A 16,985-nucleotide genomic window follows, 5' to 3' on the forward strand; every position below is an offset into this window, starting at 1 on the left:
TTAACATAAGAATTTGTACAATGATTTTTTTTAAAAAACTTTGGCCTCTGAAGCATCATTTAAAGTGGCCTGTTATTTAAAAACAAAATTTCTCGGGCTGTTTAGCTTTCTAATTAACTTTAAAATTAATTCAGCTTTTGCATATAAAAATGTTCTACATTGTCATTAGGAAAATTACCAAAGAGTTTCTTGCCATATTTATCTACACTCTTGTCAATTACCAATTCCCATGAGGCAGCCCCTCTCCACTGCCATAGCATTTATACCCCAGTTTGATGCCCTCCCTGCTACATTTACATTTTTAATAGGAAGCTCTTGAAAACCAGACCATTGTCAAAATCAAAAGTATGTCTCCAGTACTGAGACTTCAGGCTGTGTGACAGATGGTAGAAAGAAATATTTATATGGAGGCTGTGGGCAGGAGAGGAGACACTTCCCATTGTTGATTGTAGTTGGACTTGCGGTAGCTGCCAGTGGGCCATGCAGGCACGGACCTGGCAAAGTCTCCATCAGTCCTGACGGGTCTTCCTTACAGCCAACAGCTGTGGCCATTAGTTACTCCTTTGGGTCCCAGGATTTTTCTCAGACAGCTTGGTCTCCCTCACAGCCTCCCCCAGGAAGTGTGCTTGGTTCTCCCCGGAGACTCACAGCTAAGAAGGACAGTGCTGAATGGTGGGAGCTGGCTTTCAAGGAAGTGGGGCAGCAAACTGGCAGTAGATGCTGGGGTGGCAGGATAGGAGGAGGAAGTTGAGGATTTGAAATAATCTTCCTGGGTGTTTCTAGAAGGACAGCTCCACTGGGAACATCACAGTGAGGGGCTTAGACAGCCAAGGGCATCTGGTGACATGAGAAAGGAGGCACCTGCTCTTAATTCTGCCATCTTCACGAAAGCCTACCTTGCTTATTTTTACTAAAATGTTTCAAAAGTAAAATGTAGAAAAAGACAAATTAAAAAAAAAAAAAAATCCGGGCAGGTGGTATGGTCTGCCCCTACAAATTTGTCTTCAGGTCTCTTCCTGAGCTCTCAGAGTAGACCCCGGTCGGCTCTGCTGGTGTGGGAAACACTGCCACCTGCTGGACCGTTTGAGAATGTCAGTGGGCCTTGCCCTTCGAACTCAGTCCCAAACTTTACTGGTGCCGGAACTTGGGCACCTCAGCAGGGGCACCCAGGACCCAAGACCTGTGGCTGCCTTTTCGAGGGGCTCCAGGGAGGAATTACTCAACTGGCCAGAATATAGAGATAATTAGTTAGACCTTGTTTTTAACCTTTAAGAGGACTGTATTAAATTAAATTCCAATACTTGCCTCCTGAAAAAATCCCTGCAATTATGTTACCTCCATGGAAATGATAACAATCAAATAACATTGGAGTAGATGAACAAAACTGTCCTTTTCCCTAGCTTCACCCTTAACCGGCTATGACACATGGGTGAAAGCCTCAATTCAATAGTAATATCTACCCTACCCCATAAGGTTGTTATAAGGATGAAAAAATCCTGGCATGTAGTAAATGCTCAATAAATGGTGACTCTTACTATTCTTAATTTGGTTCCAAAATTCTATGAAATCTAGAAAAGTGGTAACATATTTATTAACCCATTATTAGCCCAATGCTTTTGTCAGAGCATGTGTTTTAGATAAGCCACTTTGCTCCCTTCAGCTGGGTCCAGCCCTAAGTGAGACAAGGATCATGGGAGTATTCTGTCCTAGTCCTACCCTCTCTGTTATTCCAAGGTTACCCTGCCCCACCATCCTGGTTTTCCTGAAAAACAAAACAAAACAAACACTCCCCAACACACATGCACACCAAGAATTCTGACCAGAATGTGCCCAGAAGAACTTCAGTTGACACAGCGGAGGAGGAGAAAGGCTACAAGGATTTTTGGGGGGAGGTGGGTGTCTTTGGAGGCTACTTTGTCTTCAGCACTTCCATCCCCTATTTCTGGCCTTAGAATTTTAATTTAAGCCACTGATTAAAGCTCAGATGTGATTCAGCAACACATGGGGAGGAAACACCTTTTAAACATATTGAAGCAAAACAAAACGAAGAATAGGAAGGCCATCTAAGGGAAAAGCCCTCTGTCTTGGGGGCGCGAGTGGGGAGTAGAGCAAGGAGTATGAGAAGTGAGAAGACCTTCTGTAGGAAACTCTTAGCTAAGCACCTGCTATGACAGTGGGAGTGAGGAACAGAGGAGAGGAGAGAGAAGGAAGAAGAGAGAAAGTGAGAATAAAGTTCCGTAGGGCTTGTTAATGACCCCTGAGCCCGTTTTTCCTTCCACAAACACTTCCTACCCCCCAACTCTGAGCTAGACTTGAGGTTGGGGTCGTGAGGCATAGCCAGACGCGGCTCCTCTGGAAGGGACACCCAGGGCCTGTGACTGCTCCTTGGAGGTCCAAAGCTTTGCAGGATTGCTTCTGAGCCTCAGACCTTGATGGTAGACTTCATCAAACACCCTCCTGGCCTCGGTGAGAATGGGCAATGCTCCATTCACACTCAGGTTTCTCCTTTGTTGACACCAGCACGATCTACACAGAACATGTGACAGAATTGTTCATGTGTTTCCAGCTGCTGTCGGGGGTGGGGGGGGACATTTTGTTTTGGAGCATCCCAGCCTTAGAATCGATTGACCTAAACATTGTCAGATGTGTACTCAGAACAAATAAAATTGTATTCTGTGTAAATATAAGAGCACAACTGATCACTACAGAATCCATTAACCGTATCTTGTATTCATGGTTGATAGACTAAAGACCACCCTCAGATTCAACCAATCAAGACTCAGCAATGCCCAACACAGGTCGTCAGAGCTCAGTGACTGAGTCGTGGGCTTAGCGGCTGTGCCATTTTATAACCAAATAAGATTAATTGAGCAAGTCAATCATTTGTATCTGGTAACAGCAGTTAAAACGTGAGATCACAACCTTATGAGAGCAAAAATTGAACCAAGTCATTCAAAAGATAAAGCAATTTGCTTATGTGTAATTTCTTCCTTGGGTAGTTATACTAAAAGTGAGCGGTGGGGTAGGGAGTATGGTCTGCAGGTTCATTAGGTGTGTGACATGTGCTTTATTTCTATGCCAATCTAGAACCATAGAAACATAAGCATAAATTGGATGATCTTTATGTCCACTGTGGAGCAGGATCCTGCCATGTGATTTTAAGGCAATTTTTTGTATGCTGTTTATGATCACCTTGGGGCCACACAATTATCCAAAGTAATAGAGTGTAACTAGTAAAGCAGTCTTTTTCCAAGTAGAGCATTCTGAAGGACTCTGCAAGTTATAAATTAGCCAAAACACTGTCTTCAGACTTGGAGAGCTTTAGAGTTCCTTGTAGCATAATGACAGAATAAACCCATGGATGTCAAAATCTCAATGTAGAGTATGGAAGAATCTGCTGTGTTCCCTAAAATTCCTTTTCCTGGCCTCCATTGTATTTAGGTGTGGCCATGTGACTGGATTCTGGTCAATGAACTGTGTGAGTGGGAGAGACCAAAGTAGTTAAGAAATGGGTCAATATCACTGGATACAAGGTCAGTATACAAAAGTCACTTGTAGTATAACTGATTCACTTTGTTATAAAGCAGAAACTGACACACCATTGTAAAGCAATTATACTCTAATAAAGATGTTAAAGAAAAAAAGTCACTTGTATTTCTTTATACTAGCACCAAAAAATTTGAAAGCAAAATTTCAAAAAAACAATTCCATTATCAATAACACAAAAAACATCACCTAGGAATAAACATAACAAAAGATGTGCAAGACCTCTACACACAAAACTATAAAACATTACCAAGATAAATTGAAGAAGGAAGAAAGAGGAGTTATATACCATGTTCATAGATTGGAAGAATATTGTAAAGTTGTTAACTCTTCCCAGTTTTACCTGTAGATTCAATTCAATCCCAAGCAAAATCCCCACAGATTTATATGTGTGTGTGAAAACTGGCAAGCAAATTGTGAAATGCAAAGTACCAAGAACAGCAAAGACAATCTTGAGTAAGAACAAAGTTAGAGGATGTAAATTACTGATTTGTAAACTATCACATCATAATTAAAACTATGTGTGATGAATTGGGTGATTGGGATTGACATGTATACACTGATGTGTATAAAATTGATGACTAGTAAGAACCTGCTGTATAAAAAAATAAAATAAAATTCAAAAATTAAAAAAAATAAAACTATGTGGTATCAGTAAAAGGATACACAAAGGGACTAAAATAATAAAATAGAGTCCCCCAAATTGACCCACACTTGTGTAATTAACTGATTTGCAACAAAGATACACTGTAATACAGCAGGGGAATGATGGTCTTTTCAGTAAATAGTGCTGACCCCCTGGGTATTCAAATGAGAAAAACCTTGACTCCTATATCATACCAAACACAGAAATAAATTACAGCTAAATTATAGACATAAATGTGAAAAGTAAAACAATAAAGTTTCCAAAAGATAACAAAGGAAACATGGAAGAATATCTTTGTGACCCTGGGATAGGCAATGATTTCTTTTTTTTTTTTTTTTTTTTTTATTTTATAAATTTATTTATTTATTTATTTATTTTGGGGTGTGTTGGGTCCTCGTTGCTGTGCGTGGGCTTTCTCTAGTTGCGGCGAGCGGGGGCCACTCTTCATCGCGGTGCGCGGGCCTCTCACTGTCGCGGCCTCTCTTGTTGCGGAGCACAGGCTCCAGACGCGCAGGCTCAGTAGTTGTGGCTCACGGGCCTAGTTGCTCCGCGGCATGTGGGATCTTCCCAGACCAGGGCTCGAACCCGTGTCCCCTGCATTGGCAGGCAGATTCTCAACCACTGCGCCACCAGGGAAGCCCGGCAATGATTTCTTTAACAGGACACAAAAAGTCCCGCCCATTAAAGAAAAGATTGTACTCCATATTTCATTACAATTTTTTTATTAAAAAAAAACAAATACCGTATGTTAACACATATATATGGAATCTAAATTTAAAAAAAAATGGTTCTGATGAAACTAGGGACAGGACAGGAATAAAGACGCAGATGAAGAGAATGGACTTGAGGACACAGGGAGGGGGAAGGGTAAGCTGGGACAAAGTGAGAGAGTGGCATGGACATATATACACTACCAAATGTAAAATAGATGGCTAGTGGGAAGTAGCTGCATAGCACAGGGAGATCAGCTCTGTGCTTTGTGACCACCTAGAGGGGTGGGATAGGGAGGGTGGGAGGGAGATGCAAGAGGGTGGGGATATGGGGGTATATGTATATGTATAGCTGATTCACTTTGTTATAAAGCAGAAACTAACACACCATTGTAAAGCAATTATATTCCAATAAAGATGTTAAAAAAAAAACCATGAAGCGAGTGAAAAGGCAAGCCACAGAGTGTGAGAATATAATTGCAATCCATATAACTGACAAAGAATTCATATCCAGAATAAGAAAAAGACAGAATACCCAAAAGAGAAGTTGACCAAAGACTTGAACAGGAAGTTCTCAAAAGAGAATACTGAAGAGGCCAATGAGCCTTTAAAAGGTGTTCAATACCATTAGTTTTTAGGAAAATGCAAATTAAAACCACAATGAGATACCGCTGCACTCACACCAGAATGGCTAAATGAGAAAGACAAGACAGTACCAAGTGGTGACGGGTATATGGAGCAGCTGGAAGTCTCATGAAATGCTGATGGGCGTGTAAATTTGTATAACCACTTTGGAAAACTGGCAATACCTCGTGAAGTTTAATGTGTGCATGCTTTCTGACCCAGCAATTTTACTGCTAGGTATATACCCAACAGAAACGTATAGATAGGGACTTCCCTGGTGGTCCAGTAGCTAAGACTCCACACTCCCAATGTGGGGGACCTGGGTTTGATCCCTGGTCAGGGAACTAGATCCCACATGCATGCTGCAACTAAGAGTTTGCACGTTTCAATGAAGATCCCGCATGCCACAACTAAGACCCGGCACAGCCAAATAAATAAATAAATATTTTTTAAAAAGAAATGTATAGATATGTACACCAAAAGACACTTCATAATAGCTTGTTGATAATAGTCCAAAACTGAAAACAATCCAAATGCCCATCAGCAGTAGAATGTATAAATTGTGGTATATTCGTGAATGGAATATTATACAGTAACAAAAGAGAATGAACTACTGCTTCAAGCCACAATGTGGATGAATCTCACAGACATGATATTGTATAAAAGAAGTAAGTGGAACTTCCCTATGCTCTCTTTCCTCATCTGCCAAGTAAACAGCAAAGACTCCAAGGACCAGAAGAGGGTGGAGCCACAGAATAGAGGGGGCTTGGGGAACCCTGAATGATCATGTGAAAGCTTACCTGGTCAGGAACACCCACTTAACACCTACTTTTTGTGTTAAGTCACTGAGAATTTGGGGTTCATCCAGTTCAGCAGCCAGCATTACTTCTCCTCGGTGGTACACAGAGCAATACAATTAAGTGATAACAGGTGGTACCATCAGAATGTACTGGAGAAGCTCATTAGGAGAGGCCACCAGGAGCTGGTGCTGTTGGGAAAGACCTTTTCCCAACTACAAGAGCTGCAAGTGGAGGGTGGGGCTTGGGTAAATCAAGGGAGAAATCATTCTGGGTAGGGGCAGAGGCTCAGGGGCTGATACTGACGGAGGACAGATGGAGAGCATTCTGTTCCTGCAGGTGGAAGATAGGGCCAGCTTTTGCAGGTGCCCCTGTCATCCGCTGAAGGATCTGGGAACAAAAGGGTCAAGGGCTCCTCTTTCCTCAGTAGATCGTCAGCCCCTGATTTGAAATGACGTTATGTGCTCAGCCTACACATTCAAAGCAGTTACAAGTGAGATGTATGTAATTCCTTTCCTCTGACAACATGCTTCACTGTGTTCTGTCTGTTTCATAATTATCTACTTTTAAAAGAATTTATGGAGGCTGAGGAATAGCTGAACACTTCTTTCTTTGAACTCCCAGATGTTCTGACCAGATTCCACCCTCCGGTCCATGTTCCCAGCCATTCACCAGATCTGTCTGGTAATTTTCTAATCCTCCCCGGGACATTCCTATTTCCTTCTGAGAAATAAGAAAACAACAATGCTTCCCTAAGGGTGATGTGCTTCGGCCCGGAGGCCTGGAATCTCCATTTTAGGAAAAATGTTTACAAGGGTATAAAAGCTCTGAAAGGAAACGGCCTGTGGTTCTCCTGGGAAAGAATATGAGACCCCATCATGAGGATTTGCCATAGAATTCCGCTGCATTCCTCATCAGGACGGGGCTGTCTAGGAAGTTCATTTTGATTAAAAAATACATCAGAGCGGAAGCATGTGTGTGCATGGGCGTGTGAAACAGATCTGAGAAAAAGACAGGCAAAAATAAAGTGGAGGAGATAAGTAGAGAGGTCAAAGGCAAACACTTCTCTTTCCTTCCAAAAAGATCTCTTCAGGGTGCTTGAATTTTTTATTATGGAAATATTCAAAATAGAGAAAATAGAGAAAATAGTGTAATGAACCACCATGTACTCTTCATCCAACTTCAACAATTATCAACATTTTGTTAATCTTTTTCACTTATCTGCTCCTCTCCTTTCCTTGCATTAGAGCTGGGATTGGCGAAAACCATGGGCCAAATCCAACTTGCCTCCTCTTTTTGTAAAAAAAGTTTTATTGGAACACAGCCATGCCCATTCGTTTCTGTATTGTCTATACCTGCTTTTGCATCACACCAGCAAGGGTGAGTAGTTGTGACAGAAATCATGTGGGCCACATGCTTAAAATATTTGCTATCTGGCCTTTCACAGAAAAAATTTGCTGACCCCACGGTAAAGCATTTTAAAGCAAATACTAGTCAGCATATCATTTCATCTGTAAATGCTTCAATATGAACCTCTAACAGATAAGAGCTTTATTAAAGCCATATCTATAATAGAATTATCATATCTAACAAAATTAATAACTCTTTAATTTCACCTAATACCCAATCTGTGTTTAAAATTCCTCTGTTATCTTAAAAAAAAGGCTTTTTACAGTTGGATTTTTCACATCATAATCTAAATAAGTTCACACACTGCATTTGGTTAATATGTCTCTTAAGTATCTTTTAATCCATTGTCAGTTTTCCCTTACACCCCTCCCTTGTCTTCTTCACATTTATTTGTTGAAGAAACCAGACCACTTGTCCTATAAAATCCCCACTTTCCGGATATGGCTGGTTAAATCCTCAATGCATCATTTAACATGAACACAGTGCAGTTTTTTAAATAGGGAAGACCTTTTTAAAAACAAAAATTGAAGAAGAAGAAAAAAAAAATGAAAAAAAAAAACAAAAATTGAAGTATAGTTGAGTTACAATGTTGTGTTAGTTTCAGGTATACAGCTAAGTGATTCAGTTATATATATCTCTATCTCTATATTTCTTTTTTCACATTTTTTTCCATTGCAGGTTATTACAAAATATTGAATATAGTTCCCTGTGCTATACAGTAGGTCCTTGTTGTTTATCTATTTTATATATAGTAGTATGTATCTGTTAATCCCTAACTCCTAATTTATGCCTCCCTACACTTTCCCCTTCAGTAATCATAAGTTTGTTTTCCATGCCTGTGAATCTGTTTCTGTTTTTTTTTTTTTAATTAATTAATTAATTAATTATTTTTGGCTGTGTTGGGTCTTCGTTGCTGCTCGCGGGCTTTCTCTATTTGCGGCGAGTGGGGGCTACTCTTTGTTGCGGTGCACAGGCTTCTCATTGCGGTGGCTTCTGTTGATGCTGAGCAGCGGCTCTAGGCACACGGGCTTCAGTAGTTGTGGCACATGGGCTCAGTAGTCGTGGCTCGTGGGCTCTAGTACGCAGGCTCAGTAGTTGTGGCGCATGGGCTTAGTTGCTCTGTGGCATGTGGGATCTTCCCAGACCAGGGCTCAAACCCATGTTCCCTGCACTGGCAGGCAGATTCTTAACCACTGCGCCACCAGGGAAGTCCCTCTGTTTCTGTTTTGTAAATAAGTTCATTTGTATCATTTTTTTTTAGATTCCCCATAGAAGTGATATCATATGATATTTGTCTTTTTCTGTGTGACTTACTTCACTTAGTATGATAATCCCTAGGTCCATCCATGTTGCTGCAAATGGCATTATTTCATTCTTTTTCATGGCTGAGTAGTACGACCACAGTGCATTTTTGTGTCAGGCTACATGAGGTAGTCGAGCTTTTGGCCGTCCTCTGGTTTCCAGACCTGGCTAGGCATCCCGGTCTGACCTCCAGCAGTGGAACCACTGCTTTGAGGGTAAGAGTGTGCCTCCTTCCTTCCGCAAGCTCCACGTGTTCCTGGTGAAGCTGCTGTTTTAGTCCATTTGGGCTGCTGTATGTATATGTATAGCTGATTCACTTTGTTATACGGCAGAAACTAACACACCATTGTAAAGCAATCATACTCCAGTAAAGATGTTAAGACAAGAAAATATTAACACCATCATCAGATGGTGCTGGTTGGTTAAAAAAAAAAAAAAAAAAAACCCACAGACTAGGTGGATTATAAACAACAGAAATGTATTTCTCATACTTCTGGAGGCTGGAAGTCCAGGATCAGGGTGCCAGCACGGTCGTGTTTGGGTGCGAGCCCTCTTCCTTGTTCGTATCTGATGCCTTCTTGCTGTGTCCTCACAGGGTGGAAGCAGGCAAGGGATCTCTGTGGGATAGCTTTTATAAGGCACTAATCCCATTTATGAGGGCTCCTTATTCATGACTTAAACACCTCCCAAAGGCCCCACTTCCTAATACCATCATCTTGGGGGGTCAGGATGGGAACGTATGAACTTTGAGGAGACACAAACATTCAGACCCTGGCAGCTGCCTGTCACAGCTCCCTGGCTTCCCCCTCACTACAGCCCAAGAGGTGGTCATGAGACCCCGCCCAGCCAACTAGAGCCCTTTCCTGGGAAGTTCTTTTCTTCCTTAGCATTGCCAAACTGGCATGATCTCAGCCTAGAGCTACCCGTAGCCATGCTGAGCTTGGCCTAGTAACAAAGTCTGAATCACTAAAGGATGGTGAGGCTCCTGATAACAGCAGTCACTTGATTCTGTCCCCATCCAACCCATGGATACATGTCTGAGACCTAAGGAGAGAGAGGGTTGGGAGTAAAAATAGAATTATTTTAGTAAAATCTCTGTAAAACTGTAGCTCAAGGGCAGCACAGTGAAGAGGAGAGAATTATCTTCCTGCCACTTCATCACAGAGCATCTCCCAGCTTTGGTCCAGTGAGTTCTTCAGAAGCAATACTTGGAAAGTAGAGGTGATGCCATGTGGGAGACTTTGGTGCTTGGCCAGGGGCACTGACCCCTGGTGACATAGTGGTACCTAGCAGGAGACATGGTATCTTAACATCCATAAGCAGTACCCAGTGAAAGACAGCCAAACAGCACATAGGGAAGTTCTTAAACGCACGCGAGAACTATCCCTCTTCTCCCAATTCACAAACATACTCTTTATTTTCCTATGGGAGAGGGAAACAGCTAATTTACAGAATTGCAAGTCCAGGTCTTTGGCAGAAGAGGCAAGAGAGCAGCGAAATCCAAGTATCCCTGTTGCTGTGTCCCCTTTTGTACTCATGGGCTGAGGTGGGAAACTCAGGTGTACTTGCGTAACCTCAATAAAGCTGGGCCACCTCACCCTCAGTGTTTTAGTTATCTATTGCTGCAAAACAAATTACCCCAGAACTTAGACATTTAAAATTAACAGTCAGGGCTTCCCTGGTGGCACAGTGGTTGAGAATCTGCCTGCCAATGCAGGGGACACGGGTTTGAGCCCTGGTCTGGGAAGATCCCACGTGCCGCGGAGCAGCTGGGCCCGTGAGCCACAATTACTGAGCCTGCGCGTCTGGAGCCTGTGCTCCACAAGGAGAGGCCGCGATAGTGAGAGGCCTGCGCACTGCGATGAAGAGTGGTCCCCGCTTGCCGCAACTAGAGAAAGCCCTCGCACAGAAACGAAGACCCAACACAGCCATAAATAAAAAAAAAAATAAAAAAATAACAGTCAATGTTTACTATCTCACACAGGTCAAGAATTTGGGAGTGGCTTAGCTGAGTGGTTCTGGCCTGGGGGTCTCTCATGAGGTTGCTGCAAACAGTCAGCCAAGGCTATAGGCTCCACTTCTTGGCTGTGGCTGGGGGATGCACTTCCAGGAAGTCTCACTCACGTGTTGGCTCTTGGTGGGGTGGGAGTGGGAGCTGGTTCTTGCCCACATGGACTTCCTCATAGGACTGCTTGAGTATCCTCACAACATGGCAGCTGACTTACCTGGGGTAAGTGACCCACAGAGTGAAGTAGAAGCTACAATGTCTTTTTTTTTTTTTTAAAGAGCTCCTGACTTATTTTATTTATTCTTTTGGCTGTGTTGGGTCTTCGTTTCTATGCGAGGGCTTTCTCTAGTTGTGGCAAGCGGGGACCACTCTTCATCGCGGTGCGCGGGCCCCTCACTGTCGCGGCCTCTCTCGTTGCGGGGCACAGGCTCCAGACGCGCAGGCTCAGTAGTTGTGGCTCACGGGCCCAGCTGCTCCGCGGCATGTGGGATCCTCCCAGACCAGGGCTCGAACCGTGTGCCCTGCATTGGCAGGCAGACTCTCAACCACTGCGCCACCGGGGAAGCCCCTACAATGTCTTTTAGGATACAACCTCATATGGTCCACTCTTTCCTTTCTACAATATCCTACTGTTACACAGTTTATCCCTATTCAGTGTGGGAGGGAACGATACAAGAGCTTGAATACCAGGAGACAAGGCTCACTGGGGACCTTCTCAGAAGCTGGCTAGTGCAGCCAGCCTTGGTATGGTACCATATTCAAAAGAAGTACCAGTTTCACATCCAAAAGCACTGAAAAGCAATTAGAGTCTTGACTGAAGTCTCTAGAAGAGGCAAGGAAAAAGGACTTACATTGCCCAGTGCCCAGCAAAAGTTCTAAAGTTCCTCTTCACTCATCTATTTCCCCAAAGTTATCACTCATCACACCAAAATCTCTCTTCTTCCAAACTCACTCAAATCCTCCCATCTCTCCTGTCACCCCCTCCCCACCTCAACTATGTAGCTTAAGTCAACTTCTCTCAAGTCTCAACTCTCCTCTTTGCCTTGAAGCCCCAGGAACCAGATAGGCAGCCGCAAAGACTCTCGAAGCCCCAGGAACCAGATAGGCAGCCGCAAAGACTCTCGAGTGGGGCCCAGAGGGTGGAGGAAGAGGGAAGGCTGGGAAGAATGGTGCGTTAACATTTTGTGTCTGTATCACATTTATACCCTAAGTGCCTAATACAGTGCCTAGAACATAGTAGATGCTCAATGTGCAGATGAATTAAAGGATGGTGGCATTTAAAAATTCTAAATGAAAATTATTTATTCAGTGGTATTCAAAGCTAATGCTATAGCAACACATTACCATATGGAACACAAAAATGACATAGTATTACCTTCTGTAAAAATGTTCATGATAGCGCTTCCTGGTGGTGCAGTGGTTAGGAATCCACCTGCCAATGCAGGGGACATGGGTTCGAGCCCTGGTCCGGGAAGATCCCGCATGCCGCAGAGCAACTAAGCCCGCGCGCCACAACTACTGAGCCTGTGCTCTAGAGCCTGCATGCCACAACTACTGAAGCCCGCACGCTTAGAGCCTGTGCTCTGCAATAAGAGAAGCCACCTCAATGAGAAGCCCGCACACCGCAATGAATAGTAGCCCCCACCTGCTGCAACTAGAGAAAGCCTGCGCACAGCAACAAAAACCCAAAGCAGCCAAAAATAAAAGTAAATAAATAAATTTTTAAAAATGTTCATGATAAGGGTATGAAATGTTGCTATTGATATTTTTCTATGTATGTATTTTTTTTGGTTCTCCTCTGAATAATCCTCTTGAAATCAGAATCTGTGTTTTATTCATCTTTATGTCCCCAAAACCTGGCAATGCCTGGCTTGGGGTTGTCAGGAGTTTTGTCAATAATTTGTTTAACACTTACAATGTATACCAGACATTTTTTCAGAACCAATACATGTATTAACTCAATTAATTCTCATAGTTACCTAATGAGGTAGGTTATATTATTATCATCCCCATTTTTCAGATGAGAAAAATGAGATACAAAGAGGTTAGGTAACTTGCTGGAGGGCAAAGACAAGAGCTGGGATGTGGACCAGAGCAGTCTCGTTCTAGAGTCTGGGACCACCCTCCCTACTACATCTACAGGGTTTGTGGAATTGAATTCAAGTTGAGTGAAGAGATCAGTTAGACCTCTTCCAGGAAAGCCTGTACATTTTCATCAGACACATCTAGAAAAACACTGGGGAAGTCCTGGAAACCACTAGTGTGCTTTAAGGTGACTTATGGATGGAAGAGAGGAAGTTGCAATGCCTCTGAGGGTGGTTGGTTTAGAGAAGGATGAACTATGTCCAAAAAAAAAAAACCAAAACAAAACAAAAAAAGCAATGAACACACAGAGGATTTTTTAGGGCCATGAAGATACTCTGCATGATACTATAATGATGGATACATGTTATTATACATTTGTCCAAACCCATAGGATGTGCAACACCAATGGACTTTGTGTAATTATGTTGTGTCAATGTGGGTTCATCACTTGTAACAAATACACCACTCTGGTGGGGGGGCTGTTGATAATGGGGGAGGCTATGCATTTGTGGAGGCAGGAGGTATATGGGAACTCTCTGTACCATCCTTCCAATTTGGCTGTGAACCTAAAACTGCCCTTAAAAATAAAATAAAATTTAAAAAACATGATCAGCAGAAAAAACTCAATGACTACGAATAAAACCAAGCAGCTGCGTTCATGTTAACCCCAAAACGGAAACCCAGGTGGATCTGGAGCCTTTTGATCTGTGGCCCTGGTCAGCTGTGATGGAGAGCTGGGCAAGTACTTGGTGGATGCAGGGTCCATCACAAGCTGTAATAGCTCTGGTCATCACAAACCTCTGGTTTTTTGAATTTGTGTTCGGTCTCATACGGATATTAATGTTTGAGCAAAATTTTAGAAATCACCACAGAAACCAGGAAGCAACACTCTTATTTGGGAAACCAGCTAATGGAAAGTTTTATAAAATAAGAAAGAAGCTTATGTTTCAGCAGTGGGATTTGTGGCATCTCTCCCATGTTACGCAGTTAATGTCTACCTCATTTGGTACCACATAATAATTTTAGCCTTCAGAATTGGAAACTGCAGAACTATTGGAGAAGTTTAAAAAGAATGGGAACATAATGATTTCCCAAATAAGTAAAGACTGCGCAGCTGAAGCAAAAGGAAGCCGACTTATGGAAATGAGAGGCGGTGTGACACCAGGGAGGGGCTAGGCTGGCATCAGGACACATGGGTTTGAATTTCAGTTCTGCTATTTACTCACTCAGTGTCTTTCCACGGGGCACTTAACCTCACTGAGTCCTACTTTCCTCATCTGGAAGTTGAGAGGGTTGCCCTAGATAATCCTTAAGGACCTGCCCAGCCAGAAGTCTGAATCCACAAGAAACATGGTGTGGTGAAGGTCGTGGCGTTAGTTTCCATGTGGTTCATATACATAGTGAAGCCCACACGAAGTGTTCAGTTTGGAGAGGCAGCTTGCACACTCGGCGACATGGAATCATCTGCAAAGGAAGTGGCCTTTTGATGTGCGCCACAGCATGCCGTTTCTGGGTATATATCCCAAAGAACTGCAGGCAGAGGCTCGAGCAGATATTTGCACACCCATGTTCACAGCAGCATTAGTCATAATGGCCAAAAGGTGGAAGCAACCCAAATATCCATCAACAGATGAATGGAGAAACAAAATGTGACTATATATATATATACACACACACATATATATATGTGATTCAGCCATAAAAAGGAATGAAATTTTGATATATGCTAAAACTCAGATGAGACGAAAGCATTACACCAGAAAAAATAATCCAGACACAAAAGGGCAAATATTGTATGATTCCACTTATATGAGGTACCGAAGACAGGCTAATTCATAGACAGAAAGTAGAATAGAGGTTACCAGGGGCTGGGGGTGGGGGGGGGAAGAAAAAAGTGGGATTTATTGTTTAATAGATACAGAGTTTTTGTTGGAGACAATGAAAAGTTGTAGGTATGGCCAGTCCTGATGTCTGAGTGATTCCCTGGGCCCAGCAAAGGGACCTAGTTTCTGGAGCCTTGAAGACAAAGGGTTACACCCCAAAATATGGTCTCGTTTTCCACTCTGTCTTCATCGGCCGAGCAGCTGCCAAGAACAAAGGCCGCATGTCCCGATACCTGGCAACGAAATGCGGTATTGCCTCACGAATTGGTGCCCACGAGTGTATTTGGGGAAGAGCTTCCAGAACAAGTGGAGGGAGAACAGTATGGAGGTTCCTTAAAAAACTACAAATAGAACTACCATACGACCCAGCAATCCCACTACTGGGCATATACCCTGAGAAAACCATCATTCAAAAAGAGTCGTGTACCACAATGTTCACTGCAGCTCTATTTACAATAGCCAGGACATGGAAGCAACCTAAGTGTCCATCATAGGATGAATGGATAAAGAAGATGTGGCACATGTATACAATGGAATATTACTCAGCCATAAAAAGAAACGAAATGGAGTTATTTGTAGTGAGGTGGATGGACCTAGAGTCTGTCATACAGAGTGAAGTAAGTCAGAAAGAGAAAAACAAATACAGTATGCTAATGCACATATATGGAATCTAAGGGAAAAAAACAAAGGTCATGAAGAACCTAGTGGCAAGACGGGAATAAAGACACAGACCTACTAGAGAATGGACTTGAGGATATGGGGAGGGGGAAGGGTAAGATGTGACAAAGTGAGAGAGTGGCATGGACATATATACACTACCAAACGTAAAATAGATAGCTAGTGGGAAGCAACCGCACAGCACAGGGAGATCAGCTCTGTGCTTTGTGACCACCTAGAGGGGTGGGATAGGGAGGGTGGGAGGGAGGGAGACGCAAGAGAGAAGAGATATGGGAACATATGTATATGTATAACTGATTCACTTTGTTATAAAGCAGAAACTAACACACCATTTAAAGCAATTATACTCCAATAAAGATGTTAAAAAAAAAAAAAAAAAAGAACAAGTGGAGGAGCAGCTGTCTTTCTATGAGACTGGAGAGAGTCCATGAGAGAATCTGGATACCGTGAAGGAGGCAATGGTTCAGGCAGAGGGAGCAGCTGCTAAGATTACTAGGAAGCTAGTCAGGAGAAGAAATGCTTGAAGAAGGAAGGGACGACTGGCCGCCATGGCCCTGGCATCTTCAGAAAACAGTAGTGGTATCCAGGGGGAGTGTGAGGGGACAAGTGAAAGACACAAAAAGAAGACAAAGCAAAAGCCCCAGAAGACTCCTCAGGAGGATGAGATGGAACATCCGTCTGTCTCTTTCTCCAAACCCAAGAAAAAGAAATGTTTTTTCAAGGAGGAAGTGCTCAGGAGTGATCTTGAAGAGACAGCTGGCAGTGGAAGTCTTCCCAAGAGGAAGAAATCTTTCCCCAAAAAGGAACCAGTTAGCGACCGACCCTGAAGGGTCAGGAAACAAGAGTGCCCCCAAGAAAAAGAAGACATTCTCTTCCAGGGAGGAGCCACTCAGCCGCTGAAGAGGCTGCTGGCAGCAAGGGCAGCAGCTCCAAGAAAAAGAAAACATTCCAAAAGCTATCCCAGGGAGATGAGGATGGACATTTCCCTGCTGGGGCATAACCCACAGAGGTATCTCCCAACCCATCCCCTATATCCCAATAAAAACAAATACACAAGAGTAAAAAAAGAAAAAGTTTTAGATATATATAGTGATGATGGTTACACAACCTTGGGAATGTATTTAATGCTACTGAATTGTATGCTTACAAATGTTTAAAGAGAGGGACTTCCCTGGTGGTCCAGTGGCTAAGACTCCATGCTCCCAATGCAGGGGGCCCGGGTTTGATCCCTGGTCAGGGAACTAGATCCCACATGCCACAACTAAGAGTTTGCATACCGCAACTAAGAGTTCACGT

General features: G+C 43.0%; 1 pseudogene; it reads left to right on the top strand.

Annotated features, from left to right (window-relative positions):
• The first annotated feature begins 11,205 nt into the window (after positions 1-11,205).
• Positions 11,206-16,689, top strand: LOC103017103 (nucleolar protein 56-like; annotated as a pseudogene).
• Positions 16,690-16,985: the final 296 nt, after the last annotated feature.

This window comes from Balaenoptera acutorostrata, chromosome 3 (genome assembly GCF_949987535.1).
Source record: "Balaenoptera acutorostrata chromosome 3, mBalAcu1.1, whole genome shotgun sequence".
In the NCBI taxonomy this organism is placed as follows: Eukaryota; Metazoa; Chordata; class Mammalia; order Artiodactyla; family Balaenopteridae; genus Balaenoptera; species Balaenoptera acutorostrata.